Source organism: Chiloscyllium plagiosum, unplaced genomic scaffold (assembly GCF_037043375.1).
Source record: "Chiloscyllium plagiosum isolate Xiang-an unplaced genomic scaffold, Cpla_swu_hap1 HiC_scaffold_48, whole genome shotgun sequence".
Classification (NCBI taxonomy): Eukaryota; Metazoa; Chordata; class Chondrichthyes; order Orectolobiformes; family Hemiscylliidae; genus Chiloscyllium; species Chiloscyllium plagiosum.
This window is the reverse complement of record NW_028270186.1, coordinates 10,983,172-10,997,770: the sequence shown is the minus strand read 5'-3', so window position 1 is coordinate 10,997,770 and position 14,599 is coordinate 10,983,172. Positions and strand designations below refer to the sequence as shown.

Genomic DNA, 14,599 nt, shown 5'->3' with positions numbered 1-14,599 from the left:
CCTTCCACATCCATCAAAGTTTTACCTGCACATCCACTAATATCATTTATTGTATCCGTTGCTCCCGATGCGGTCTCCTCTACACTGGGGAGACTGGGCGCCTCCTAGCAGAGCGCTTTAGGGAACATCTCCGGGACACCCGCACCAATCAAACACACCGCCCAGTGGCTCAACATTTCAACTCCCCCTCCCACTCTGCTGAGGACATGGAGGTCCTGGGCCTCCTTCACCGCCGCTCCCTCACCACCAGACGCCTGGAGGAAGATGGCCTCATCTTCCGCCTCGGAACACTTCAACCCCAGGGCATCAATGTGGACTTCAACAGTTTCCTCATTTCCCCTTCCCCCACCTCACCCTAGTTCTAAACTTCCAGCTCAGCACTGTCCCCATGACTTGTCCGGACTTGTCCTACCTGCCTATCTCCTTTTCCACCTATCCACTCCACCCTCTCCTCCCTGACCTATCACATTCATCCCCTCACCTATTGTACCACTCACCTATTGTACTCTATGCTACTTTCTCCCCACCCCCACCCTCCCCTAGCTTATCTCTCCACGCTTCAGGCTCACTGCCTTTATTCCTGATGAAGAGCTTTTGCCCAAAACGTCGATTTCGCTGCTCGTTGGATGCTGCCTGAACTGCTGTGCTCTTCCAGCACCACTAATCCAGTTCCTAGGATTATCCCTATTCCCTTTTTTGAACAAGGGAATAACATTTGCCACCCTCCAATCATCTGGCACGACTGCAGTGGACAGTGAGGGGAGAAAGATCATGCTGGAAGCACAGGAATCTCTTCCCTCACATCCTGTAGTAAGGTATATCCATCTGGCCCAGGAGACTTGTTTATCCTTATGGTTTTCAAATGTTTTGGCACATCCTCCGACCTAACATCAACCTATTTGAGCATATCAGTCTGTTTCACACTGCCCTCACAAATGTCAAGGTCCCTCTCAGTAGTAAATACAGAAGCAAAGTATTCATTAAGGATCTCCCCTACCTCCTCCGACTACAGGCGCAAGTTCCCTCCACTATCCATGATCGGCCCTACCCTCAGTCTGGCCATCCTCTTGTTCCTCACATAAGTGCAGAATGCCTTCGGGTTTTCCTTAATCCGACCTGCTAAGGCTTTCTCGGGCCGCTTCTAGCTCTCGTAAGTCCATTCTTCAGTTCCTCCCTGACAACCTTGTAATCCTCTAGAGCCCTGTCTGATCCTTGCCTCCTCAACCTTAAATCAGTTTCTTTCTTCTTACTAAATGAATATTTTGCTTCAGTTAAAGAAATGCAGGCCAGTGAACGCAGGGGAATAAATTTTGATGTTTTAAAAACTAAATCCATGCTGACTTGTTCTAATGCAACGCTGCACTTACAAGAATTTAGAAATCTCATCCTTAATGATGGACTTGAGAATTTTACCGACAACTGAGGTTAGGCTAATTGGCCTTTAATTTTCCATCTTCTGTCTTGATCCTTTCTTGAACAAGGAAGTTACAACAACGATTTTCCAATCATCTGGGACTTTCCCTGACACCACTGACCTTTAAAAGATCACAACCAATACATGCCCTATTTCCTCAGCAACCTCACTCAGAACTCTCATACGTAGCCCATCAGAGCCAGGAGATTTATCAATTTTGAGACCTTTTAGCTTTTCTTGCACTTTCTTTTTTGTAATGGCTACTATACTCAACTCTGCTCCCTGACTTTCCTTAATTGTTGGGATATTACTCATGTCTTCCACTATGAAGACTGACATGAAGTATTTCTTAAGTTCTTCAGCTATTTCCTTATCTCCCAGCATCAATTTGGAGCGGCCCAATTTCTACTTGTTTGTTTCTTATGTATTGAAAGAAACTTTTACAATCATTTCTAATATTACTGGCTAGCTTACCTTCATGTTTGATTCTCTCCTTCCTTACTTCTCTCTTTGTTATCGTCTGTTTGTTTTTGTAGTCTTCCCAATCTTCTGATTTCCTAGTGCTCTTGGACACTTCATAGGTTTTCTCTGTTTCTCTGATACATTTCCTGACTTCCTTTGTCAGCCATGGCTCTGTACTGTGTCCTCAACTACACCCAGACACTCCTGCCATTGTTGCTCTAGTGTCTTCCCCACTAGGCTCTGATTGTAGTCAATTTTCGTCAGTTCCTCTCTCATGCCCCTGTAATTACCTTTATTTAACTGTAACACCATTACATCTGATTTTGTCTTCTCTCTTTCAGACAGCAGACTGAATTCTACCACATTATGATCGCTGCCTCCTAAGTGTCCCTGACTTCAAGATCTTTTATAAAGTCTGGCTCGTTACATAGCATTAAGTCCAGAATAGCCTGCTCCCTTGTGGGCTCCATCACAAGCTGTTCCAAAAAAGCCATCCTGTAAGCATTCCATGAATTCCCTTTCTTTGGATCCACCGGCAACATTATTCACTGAGTCCCCCAGCATATTGAAGTCCCCCATAATCACCATGACCTTGCTTTTCAGTCATGCCCTATCTATTTCCCGGTGCATCTTGCGCCACTGGTCCTGACCACTGTTGGGAGGTTTGTACATAACTCCCATTATGGTTTTTTTGCCTTTGTGGTTCCTCAACTCCATCCACACAGACTCCAAATCATCTGACCCTATGTCATTCAATGTCATAGATTTAATTTCATCCTTAACTGACAAGGCAACCCCACCCCCTCTGCTCACCTCCCTGCCTTTTCGATAAGTATTCTGTTCTGGGGTTCTGTCCTTCAGAGAACATCTCTGGGACACCAACCCCTCCGTCCCATGGCCAAACACTGCTACTCCCCCTCCCACTCCACCATGGACATGCAGGTCTTGGGCCTCCTCCATCGCCACACCTTACCACTCGACGCCTGGAGGAACGACACGTCATCTTCTGCCTTGGGACCCTCCAACCACACGTTATCAATGTGGACATCACCAGTTTCCTCATTTCCCCTTCCCCCAACCTTATCCCAGTTCCAACTCAGCACCATCCTCATGACCTGTCCTACCTGTCCATCTTCCTTCCCACTTATCTGCTCCACCCTGCTCTCCGACCTATCACCACAACCCCCAACTCCAGCTACTGATTGCACTCTCACATTCCTTCCTCCAGCCCCAACCCCCTCCCATTTATCTCACCATCCCCTCAGCTCACAGCCTCATTCCTGATGAACAGCTTTTGCCTGAAACATTGATTCTCCTGCTCCTCTGATGCTGCCTGACCTGCTGTGCTTTTCCAGCACCACACTCTCCACTCTGATCTCCAGCATCTGCAGTCCTCACTTTCTCTTAGCACTGTGGGAATTTTGACACACAAACTACCAAGGTTCAGGAAGGCATTTTAGCACCCTGTTAAGGGCAATTAGGGATAAGCAATACTTACTAACCTTGCCAGCAACGTCCACATCCCATGAATGAAAAGAAATAAAAATGGTCTATCATCACTCAGAAACCAGTGTGAAGCACTTTTATGCCAAAGCTTATTCAAGACTTGCAGAGATGGTATGCTGACATCATTATTTCCAATCATCCAAAAACAATTAGCTCAATCTGAGTGGAATCAGGAGGATTTCTTCAAGGCTGAGCTCAGTCATTTGACAAGTGAATCTGTCACAAAGCTATCGACAGTATTGCTGACCATTTGCTGAGTGAACCAACATTTCTTTAGTTAAAAATCACACACATCAGATTACAGTCCAACAGGTTTATTTGGAAGTACAAGCTTTCGGAGCATTGCTCCTTTGTGGCTGGTGGGGCAACATCATAGGATACAGAATTTATAGTAAAGGATCAAAGTGCCATACGACTGATGTAATGTATTAAACAAACCTAGATTGCTGTTAAATCTTTAATCACTTAGAATAGGGTTGCAGGTTTCAGTTCATTAATATGTAAATCCCAGAACTTCTTTCAAGTCAGATTCCCGAGATAACTTAAGGTTTAAAAAGAAAAGGTGACATATCAGCTCAGACAATGCATTAAAAGTATGAGATTAGAGTCTGACTGTATCCCAACCTTAAGTCAGGTTGATTCTATTTCCAAAGTAGGCATTAATCAAATGTCACATGGACTGACTGCCGACAGATTGTGTGCTTTGTCTCCATTCTAAGTGATTAAAGACTTAAGAGCAATCGAGGTTTGTTCTATACATTGCATCAGTTGAAAGAAACTTCGATCTTTCGCAATAAATTCTGTGTCCTATGATCCTGCTCCACTAGCTACCTGACAAAGGACCAGTGCTCTAAAAGGTTGTATTTGCAAATAAACCTCTGATGTTGTGTGATTTTTAACTTTGTCCACCCCAATTCAACACTGGCACCCTCCAACCACAAGGGATGAACTCAGATTTCTCCAGTTTCCTCATTTCCCCTCCCCCCACCTTGTCTCAGTCAAATCCCTCGAACTCAGCACCGCCTTCCTAACCTATAATCTTCTTCCTGACCTCTCCGCCCCCACCCCCACTCCGGCTTATCACCCTCACCTTGACCTCCTTCCACCTATCGCATTTCCAACGCCCCTCCCCCCTACCTTTTATTTTAGCCTGCTGGACACACTTTCCTCATTCCTGAAGAAGGGCTCATGCCCGAAACGTCGATTCTCCTGCTCCTTGGATGCTGCCTGACCTGCTGCGCTTTTCCAGCAACACATTTTCAGCTCTGATCTCCAGCATCTGCAGTCCTCACTTTCTCCTCCACCTCCACATTATGGCTAATATTCCTTTAGGTAGAGGAGAGCCCAGTCAAACTGTTCAAACCTGGTTCAGAACTTTGAGTGAAAAGGAACAAGTAACCTGTTGAGCAAAAAAGATTCAAGGGGAACAGAACACACAAACTCAAATCTAAGATGAACTCAGATACCTTCAATTTAAGTTCTTTGCCTAAGTTCAGACATTTTACTCAATCTTTCACATCAGGTGGTCAGCACTGAAGAAACAGTTGGATGGGCATTTTGGAACAGGTACAATGACAATATAGTGCCATCTTAGTGAAACACACATCAAGGAAAATCCCATTTTGAAGTAAAAATGAAGATATTTTCTGGAATGAAAAAGAGTACGTTCTTGAAAATGATTGAAACTGTCAGTTATACTGCATGTGGCGAATCTGTCTGCCGACCTTCACCACAAGGCTCAAATATGAGCAAAATCTTGTTGAGACAGCCCGAGTCTTGTCAGTCAGCAGGAGAGCCAGCAAGTGATCCATACAGTCTCCTTCAATGGAAGGCATGACAACTGACATGTCAGTAAAGGCATTAGTGAGACCATTGGCAAGCCTCCCCCAAGACTGATGATCGTAGGGGTAGATATCCCACCCATTAGGCAACAGTGGTTAATTCCAATCTGATAAGTCTTATACATAGAAGAAACCCAGAGGAGACCATGGCCATTGGTAGAACAGAATCCAGGATAAAGGTAAGTGATTTTCAGAGGCTGGGCATGTTTCCCAGCTTAGAAGCCTCAGGTAAAGTGAGGCAGTGGGGCAATCAGCTTTTTAGTGAGAAAATCTCTCCCCTCTCCCCATAAAGTGATCAGCACCCTGTCCAGTTTTATCTGTCAGGTATGCCACATGGCAACAAAATGCCAATAGATATTATTTATCAACTTATTCATACACACTGTGACACACCTGTGCAGTTAGGGGAAGCTGTGGCCTCCTGGTACTGTCAGTGGTCGATTAAATGGGAGACCCAGGGAATGTCAAATCCTGGATTCAAATCCCACCAATGGCAGAGACTAATGAAGAACCTAGGAACCATTGCCGATTCTTGGGCAAAATCCCAGCTCATTCACTAATGTCCTTCAGGGAAGAAAAGCTGTCACCCTTACCTAGCCAGGGCTACAGGTGACTCCAGACCTATAACAATGTGGCTGACTCTCAACTGCCCTCTTGGCAATAAATACTGGCCTGGCCAGCAACATCTATATCCTGTGAATGAATGAAAAAAAGTGGGACTTCAACTCCAACCTCCTGGCTCAGAGATAGAGAAACAACCACTGCACCACGAGAGCCCTAAAGAGTGAAATGGAGTTGACGCACATGTCCTGCCAAGGCCCGCCACTGAACCTGGGATCATTATATCTGAACTCTAAACCCAGGCTGAAAGAAAGCATAGAGTAGGTTTCAATCCTTAACAGAGCTGCTGTTTATGACAAACAAACAGATTCTAAATGCGAGTAAACTGTTATGAACCATCGGCATATGGCACAACTACTTAAAACTCTTATCCCTGTGTGACATTAATGCCACACAAATGCCTGTATAACTACCACCCCATGACATTTAACAGTGTTACCATCACTGAAGCCCCCTCTGTCAACATCCCAGGGTGACCATTGACCAGAAAATCAACTAGACTCACTATATAAATACAATGGCTACAAGAACAGATCACAGGCCAGGAATACTGCAGCGAGAAACTCACTTCCCGACTCCCCAAAGTTGGTCCATCATCTAGATGACACAAGTCAGGAGTGTAATGGAATACTTACACTTGCCTGGACAGGTGCAGCTCTAGTAACATTCAAAAAGCTTAATACAAACCAGGACAAAGCTTGACACTTGACTGGCACCACATCCACAAGCATCTACTCCCTCTACTACCAACACTCAGCAGCAGTCTATCAACAAGACGCACTGCAGAAATTCACCATAGATCCTGAGACAACAGCTTCCAAATCCACAACCACTTCCATCAACAAGGGTAAGGGAAGCCGACATATGGGAACACCAGCACGAGGTGGCTCGGTGGCTCAGTGCTCAGCACTGCTGCCTTACAACAGCAGGGACTCAGGATCAATCCCACCCTTGGGTGACCATATGTAGTTTGCATGTTCTTCCTGTGTCTGCGTGGGGTTCTTCTGGGCGCTCTGGTTTCCTCCCACAGTGCAAAGATGTGCAGGCTAGGTGGATTAACCACCGGAAATGTGGTGTTACAGGAACAGCATCGGGGTGGGGATGCTCTTCAGAGAGTCGGTGTGGACCCAATGGCCGAACAGCCTATTTCCACATTGTAGGGGTTCCATGAATTCTATGGAATCCCTACAAGTTTCCTTCCAACACCACTCTTCATCATTACATGGCTGAGTCAAAGTTCTGGAATTTCTTCCCTGTGTGTCTGCCAAAAGCACATGTACTGCAGTAGTTTAAGAAGAAAGCTCACCACCACGTTCTTAAGGGCAACGAGGGAAAGGCAATAGATGCTGACCCAGCCAACAACACCCACATCCCATGACTGAACAAAGAAATTCCCAATTGTGCACACCATCGTATGTAATGCATAGAGGAAATAAGTGGGAAACTGCTTATTTCAGTTCAGTTGTCACTTGTACAGAGAGATTAAGAGAAGGATATAAACAGTTTACAGAAAAATACTGACAGGCAAAAAGTTGGCAGTTAGCGTCTAAGATGGAAAATGTGAATTTGTTCAGTTTAGAAGGGAGAACAAAAGATGAGAATCATTTAAATAGGATTAAAAAAAAACACAGAAAACTACAACCAAGGGACTTGCAGGTATTTGCATGAAACATTAAAAGCTAGCACACGGGGCTAGAGCTAATCAGGAAGGCAAATGGAATGTTGACATAATTTCAAAGGAGTTGGGCTATAAGAGTAGGGAAGTCCTACTGCAATTGTGCAAAGTTCTGGTGACAGCATATTTGGAATACTGTGAGCAGTTTTGGTCCCCTGATTTCAGGAAAGATTTATTTCACTGGTTGATCCCCAGTATGGAGGGATTGTCTTATCAGCAAAGGGTAAACAGATTGGGACTCCACTCACTGGAGTTTTGAAGAATGAAGGTGATCTCATAAAACATATCAGGTTCTTAAAGACTAAATACTGAGAGGATAATTCCCCTCATGGGACAATTCCCCTCGGACAGAGGACATAATTTCAGAAGTAAGGGGCTGACAATTTAAGACTGAGAAGGAGGAATTACTTTTCTCTCAGAGCTGAGAGTGTTTGGAATCCTCACCAGAGAGTTGTGGGAGCACAGTCCTTGAATATAATTAAGGCTGAGATAGATAAGATTCTTGATCAGTCAATGAATCACCAGAAAGTGGATGTAAGGAATGTAGGATCAGCCATGTAGGATGATCCCATTGAATAGCACAGAAGGCTTGAGTGGCTGAACAGCCAACTCCAGTTCCTATTTCTTACGATCTAATGGGAAAACAAACTTTCTGCATCTCCCCATCATGTTCAGTGCCACAAGGATCGATGCTTGTTCCTCTACTTTTTGTCATTTACCTAGATGATTTGGATGTGAGCATAAGAGGTACAGTTAGTAAGTTTGCAGATGACACCAAAATTGGAGGTGTAATGGACAGTGAAGAGGGTTATCTCAGGTGACAACAGGATCTTGACCAAATGGGCTGAGAAGTCGCAGATGGAGTTTAATTTAGATAAATGCGAGGTGCTGCATTTTGGGAAAGCAAATCTTAGCAGGACTTATTACACTTAATGGTAAGGTCCTCAGGAGTGTTGTTGAACAAAGAGACCTTGGAGTGCAGGTTCGTAGCTCCTTGAAAGTGGAGTCACAGGTAGAGAGGATAGTGAAGAAGGTGTTTGGTATGCTTTCCTTTATTGGTCAGAGTATTGAGTACAGGAGTTGGGAGGTCATGTTGCGGCTGTACAGGACATTGGTTAGGCCACTGTTGGAATATTGCGTGCAACTCTGGTCTCCTTCCTATCGGAAAGATGTTGTGAAACTTGAAAGGGTTCAGAAAAGATTTACAAGGATGTTGCCAGGGTTGGAGCATTTGAGCTATAGGGAGAGGCTGTACAGGCTGGGGCTGTTTTCCCTGGAGAGTCGGAGGCTGAGGGGTGACCTTATAGAGGATTACAAAATTATGAGGGGCATGGATAGGGTAAATAGGCAAAGTCTTTTCCCTTTTTGGGGATTCCAGAACTAGAGGACATAGGTTTAGGGTGAGAGGGGAAAATATAAAAGAGACCTACGGGGCAATTTTTTCACACAGAGTGTATGGAATGAGCTGCCAGAGGGAAGTGGTGGAGGCTGGTACAATTGCAACATTTAAGAGGCATTTGGATGGCTATATGAATCGGAAGGGTTTGGGGGGATATGGGCCGGGTGCTGGCAGGTGGGATATCTGATCAGCATGGACGGGTTGGACTGAAGGGTGTGTTTCCATGCTGTACATCTCTATGACTCTATGTCCCCTCAGAATCCTGTCTGTTTTAATAAGATGGTTTCTCATTCTTCGAAACTCCAATGAATACAGGCCTAACCTATTCAACCTCTCCATTAATACAGAATCCCTCCATGCCTGGTGTCAATGGAGTGAACCTCTCTGGACTGTGTCAATGCCAGGACATCTTTCCTTGGACAAGGAGACCAAAACTGTTCCCAATATTCCAACTGTGGTCTGACTACTGTCTTATACAGTTTTAGCAAAACCTCCCTACTTTTATATTCCATTGTCTTTGAAATAAAAGTCAATATTTTATTTGCCTTCCCTATGGGTTACAGCAGTTGAAATAAAGTGATTGCGAGGTATTGGAGCGAAGATGAAGGCACTTATGCTGATGGAGTGGAAAAGGTCATTGACCTACTTTCTACATTGCTGGGCATGTCTCCCCATTGCTGAGGGCACATTGACCTCGTTAGCAACCTCAAATAAGGATGTCATGGTTTGGTATCATGGTCTCCACTGCTGGTCCTGGGGAAGAGGACATCTCATGTCTGCAACAGATCCCTGCCTGCAAAGTGGGGTGCCAATTTTCTTCTGTCTGTGGCAAACATCAGGAAGGGTGCAGGGTAACTCTGGACTGACAGTGTTTGTCTGGATGCTCTTAAAGACAGCACAGGTTCAAGGGATGCCTGTGAATTCTGGGATATCAAGTGAGTAGCAAATAGTTCTGGGAATTACACATGATAAAATTGGGCTAGATGTGAGGGACTTATGAAGATGCAATAAGAAATTTCACTGAGCATTGTGGAGAGAATCGCTTCAAAAAATTCAATGCACTTATCTAAACGAACATAAGATTCAGGCCTTTGTGTCTCGTGAATCATACCCCAGTGAAGTGAGCAAGTTGAACATCAGCAAGTTCAATACAAAGCAATTAACAGTTATTCAGATTCTTTTCAGATGCATTTGGTTTTGTCTTTGTTTGGTTCTTGAAATATTTCATATTGCAGATCTATTAGCCTGGAACAGATGACAGGAGAGATTAATTTCCTAAGGCCTACGTGGTACAGCACCTTCTTCTTGGAATGCAGTTAGTGCCTTTCTCGTTCAAAATAAATCACTATCAGGAAAAGTAATTAAATCAGGAAATTCATGTATTCCAAGATCAACTGTTCTCAGGTTTAAACTAATTTCTATGTCTTCAGTTTTCTAATTTTACTTCAAATTTCTGCTTCTTCTTTCTAAATACATTGATGAAAGCTGTGAAAATATTTAACTGGAGATAGTGGCAAAACTGACAGATCTTTCTTCAGCATAAACAGTTCCAAGAATCATGTATATTACTGTTGCAGAAGATATTGCTAAACTTGCAAGGTGGGTATGTAAATAGCAAACCTCTTCTAAAGAGATAGCAAGGTAATATAAGGGCAAAAAGAATGAGGAGGCTACAAACTCCTTTGACAATTAATGTGGCCGAGGAGCAGTAGAGAGATCTGGGCATAAATTTCAACAAACAAACAGTCACACAGGCTAATAAAGCCAGTTTTTAAAAAAGCACTGAGCTCATCTCCAGAGAGATACACTTCAAAAGCAGCAACATTACATTAACTTTACTGAGAACTTTGTTTAGACCATCCTGAGAACAATGTGAATAGTTGTGCTATCATTTTATCAAACGCATAGTGGAAAAGATGCAAAAACTATTGACCAGAATGAAACCAGACCTGGGAGATTACATTTAACATGAAAGATTGGACAAGTTGCAATAGTTTCTTTGCAGAAAGACACAGAAGCATGACCTGATAGAGCTTTTTACGATGAAGGGAGGATTTTACAAAGTAAAACTCAAAAAGATGTTTCTAATTTTTGAGGAAACCAGCACTTGTGATCATAAAAAGAACAGTCACTTCACTGAGAGAAATTCAGCAATGCATGTATTGTACCTTTAAGAGAGAGTGAAAGCTGTTTTGCACCAAGAGCTTGCAGGCACCTGTAATGTGACTAACTAGCAGTCTCAGAGAGTACTGGAAAATTGAAAATATGTAACATTGGCTGTGAAATAAATACCTGAGTTTTGGTTGCTGTTTTGACAACCATTCAAATGTAGCCAATTGGATTAAATTATCCCCCAGGATAGTAAAACCCAAAGAAGTTTGAATTTATTGTTTTTCCCAATCTTGAACCAATGAAACGATCCGATGTTAGGAGAATAAAAAGCAGACATTTTGAAAGTTAGAAGTGAGACCAACTGCCATTGACAGAGTAACTGCCAGTAAAACACTCTTTATCAAAGGTACCTTTTTTAAATGAAACATCTCTGCAGCAAAAGACCCTAAGACGTCCCAGGGAAATCTTCAACCAGAGGGAGACAGACACAGACAACAGCTGCTATATGGTTTTAAAATTAAGTTGATGTAATTTTAATACGGGCTTTTCTTGGAACAGTGTATCATTAGAGAGTTGGAGGCAGATAACAAGCATCGAAGAGAAAGGAGGCTCAGAGTTGTAAATAGTTGTTGTTTAATGTTCACTTTTAGAGTTAAAGAATAAATTGATATTTTTTCTTTAAATAGTGGAATTTGGGAGTTCTCTATCACTCATACTTTAACAGATTATGAGGCAAGGTGATCTTTTCTGGGTGTTTGGTTTAATTAGCAGAAGGTTTCACTGCCGCATCGTAACACCTTTTTATACAGAATACTTTGAAAGGGAATTTGACAACAAAAGACGGAGTTGAAGAAACTAGTACAGGTGCATTTGGGGGGACGTTCAATGAGTACATAATGAAGGAAGCAAATAGAATGATATTTTGATTGGATGAGGTGAAGGTGAGTAGGAAGAGGTCCAGGCAGGGCAGAGACAGAAATCATGGTCCCCAGTGGTGCTCCTGCCTAGATCCCTCGTCTCCTGCCCCAATCTGATGACCTAAACACATTGTCCTGGGCCCTGGGTCGATATGGAGCAAAAATACAAAGAGTCATGATCCCAACCAATGTTATTACTTGATAGGTTGGTTCTCAGACCAAAATCTGGCTTGAAAGTTAATTTTTTGTTTTGTTTTGTTTTTGGTTTTAATGAGATGATCTTCCACTGAAATGCAAGCATGAAACAATACAGAATTGTTTTTAGCAATAAAACAGAAGCTTGTTACACAAAAGAAATGAAGACAAACGTGAATAAACCAAACTATTTATACAACACAAAGGTAAAGATCTTGAAACACACAGAAAACTATATTCTCATTGAGGCAAACAGCACCCCTTTACACTCCTCAAACATCAGACAGAACTCCCATCTCAATCAAATGTAGGGTTTGACTTTGTTGCGGCTTCAATTCCGTGTCTTAAGAATCCTATCACCTTATCCTCGCTTCTTCACAGAATCAAGCTGAGACTTTGTCAGTTTTAAATAACCCCTTCAGGTTTTAGTCAAGCACTTCTTGTTTGGAACTTTAAAACTAAACACTTTGCATAGAGGTAATCTATTTCTTAACAATTCTAAACTATCTCCCTTCTTTTCAAACAACTGATTTACATATCAGCGACAGTCAAGACTGACATATCCAATTTAAGGTTGGCTGTCTCACTTCAGCCAAAAACAACTCCATTCCAAAAACAATGTACTCCACTATTTAAAGTTTTTTTTTGCTGGTAAAATCTAACTGCTCCGAAGAAAACAAACAACATCACCCGACTAGCAGTATTTCTTTCTCTCTTACAGCAGTGTATTTCAAACAAATTTAGTATGGCTTCATAACTATTTACAAGTTAACCCTTAACCCATATTTCACAAGTTCAAAATAAATGATATCAAAATATATTGAAATCACACCAGTGAATGAACCAGAATCCAGCTGTCCAAACTGCAGCCATTTTTGAAAATGGAAGTGAGTGCTCTCATCTCAGGTGAAATTGCAGTATTATTTTGGTTGATTTATTTTCAACAACCTGATGCCTGGCACCTGCAGTTGGACAGTTCTTGCTCCAGTGCTGCACTTCTGATCTTCCTTGGGAAAACCATCAAACCATAAGAAGTAAGAACAGGAGTAGGTTGTTCAGCACGTCACCTGCTCCACTATTCAACAGGATAATGGATGTTCTTCCAAAGAACGATAAAGCATATGAACAGGCACTTCAACCCTCCAAGCCTGCACATTTTGCCCTTCCTGACTTAAACTGCCTTCACTTAAAGGAACTGTATCCTTCTATTCTCTTCTTATTCCTTAACATTCCCATGTCCACTTTGCTGTCCTTTCCCTGAAATCTTTGATTCCCCGACTGATCAAAAATCTACAAGGACTCTGTCCCCACAGTTCTCTGTGGCAAGGAATTCCTCCTCATCTCAGCCTTGATTCATTTAGTTATTCTGAGACGATGCCCTCTGACACTCTCCCATGAGGGAAACATCCTCTCAGCATTTACCCCATCAAGCCCCACAAGAATCCTCTTTAATTGAATGAGATCACCTCTCATTCATTTAAAGTCCAGTAAGTACAGTCTCAAACTGTTTAGCATTTGCTCATCAGACAATTCCTCCACCCCTGGGATTAACCTAGTGAACCTTCTCTGAACTGCCTCCAATGAAATAATATCTTTCCTAAAATAAAGAGATGTCCTCACCAGCACCTTGTACAGCTTCAGTACGAAATGTCAGTTCAAGTCTTTTCCAAGGGTAGAGGTGTCAAAAACTCAAAGGCATAGATTTAAGGTGATAGGGGACAAATTTAAGAGAGACTTGAGTGGCAACTTTGCCACATAGGGAATGAGCTGCCAGAGGAAGTGCAGAGACAAGTACAATTCCAACATTTGGATACGTGCGTGAATAGGAAAGGTTTAGAGGCACATAGGTCAACCAAGATTGGAGAGAAAATATACGTGTCATGGATCTTCTGGAGCGTGAGGAGGGCGAAAACATTGCTGAATTTCTTGAGAGGTGGCTCCTGGAGTTGCTGGGGTTGGAGATTGAGTTAGGCCGGGTGAGTACGGAGCGGGCCCACCGGATCACGATGCGCAGGTCCAGGTCAGATCAGCGCCCCACCCCACTTTATAGTGCGACTGCAGCACTATAAAGAAAAACAGTTAATAATAGAAACATCCAGAAGACTGGGAAGAGATGCACATGCTCTGGTTTATAAAAGTTCGAGGATAATGTTTTTTCAAGACTTTTCTGGGGCCATAGTTAAGAAAAGGAAGGCTTTTGATGATGTAAAGAAGAACAAAATTAAGAGGGACATGGGTCAAATGCAGGCAAATGGGACGAGTAGTGGGGTGACTTATAAAATTTTTCACTGTTTTGTACAATAAATTTCTTTGCTTTTCTCTTGTAATTCAGTTTAGGATCCCCAGTCGGCATGGATGAGTTGGGCCAAAGGGTCTGTTTCCATGCTGTATGACTCTATGACTGAACGGGGAATCACATTTGGGGATTTTATTGTTTCTTGAGTCCTGTTCACACTA

The 14,599-nt window shown here is 42.8% G+C and overlaps 1 long non-coding RNA gene across 1 annotated transcript in view; it reads right to left on the bottom strand.

Moving 5' to 3' along the window:
• Positions 1-14,599, bottom strand: part of LOC148135694 (uncharacterized) — a 136,452-nt gene that overhangs the window by 79,939 nt on the left and 41,914 nt on the right. The window lies entirely within an intron of this gene.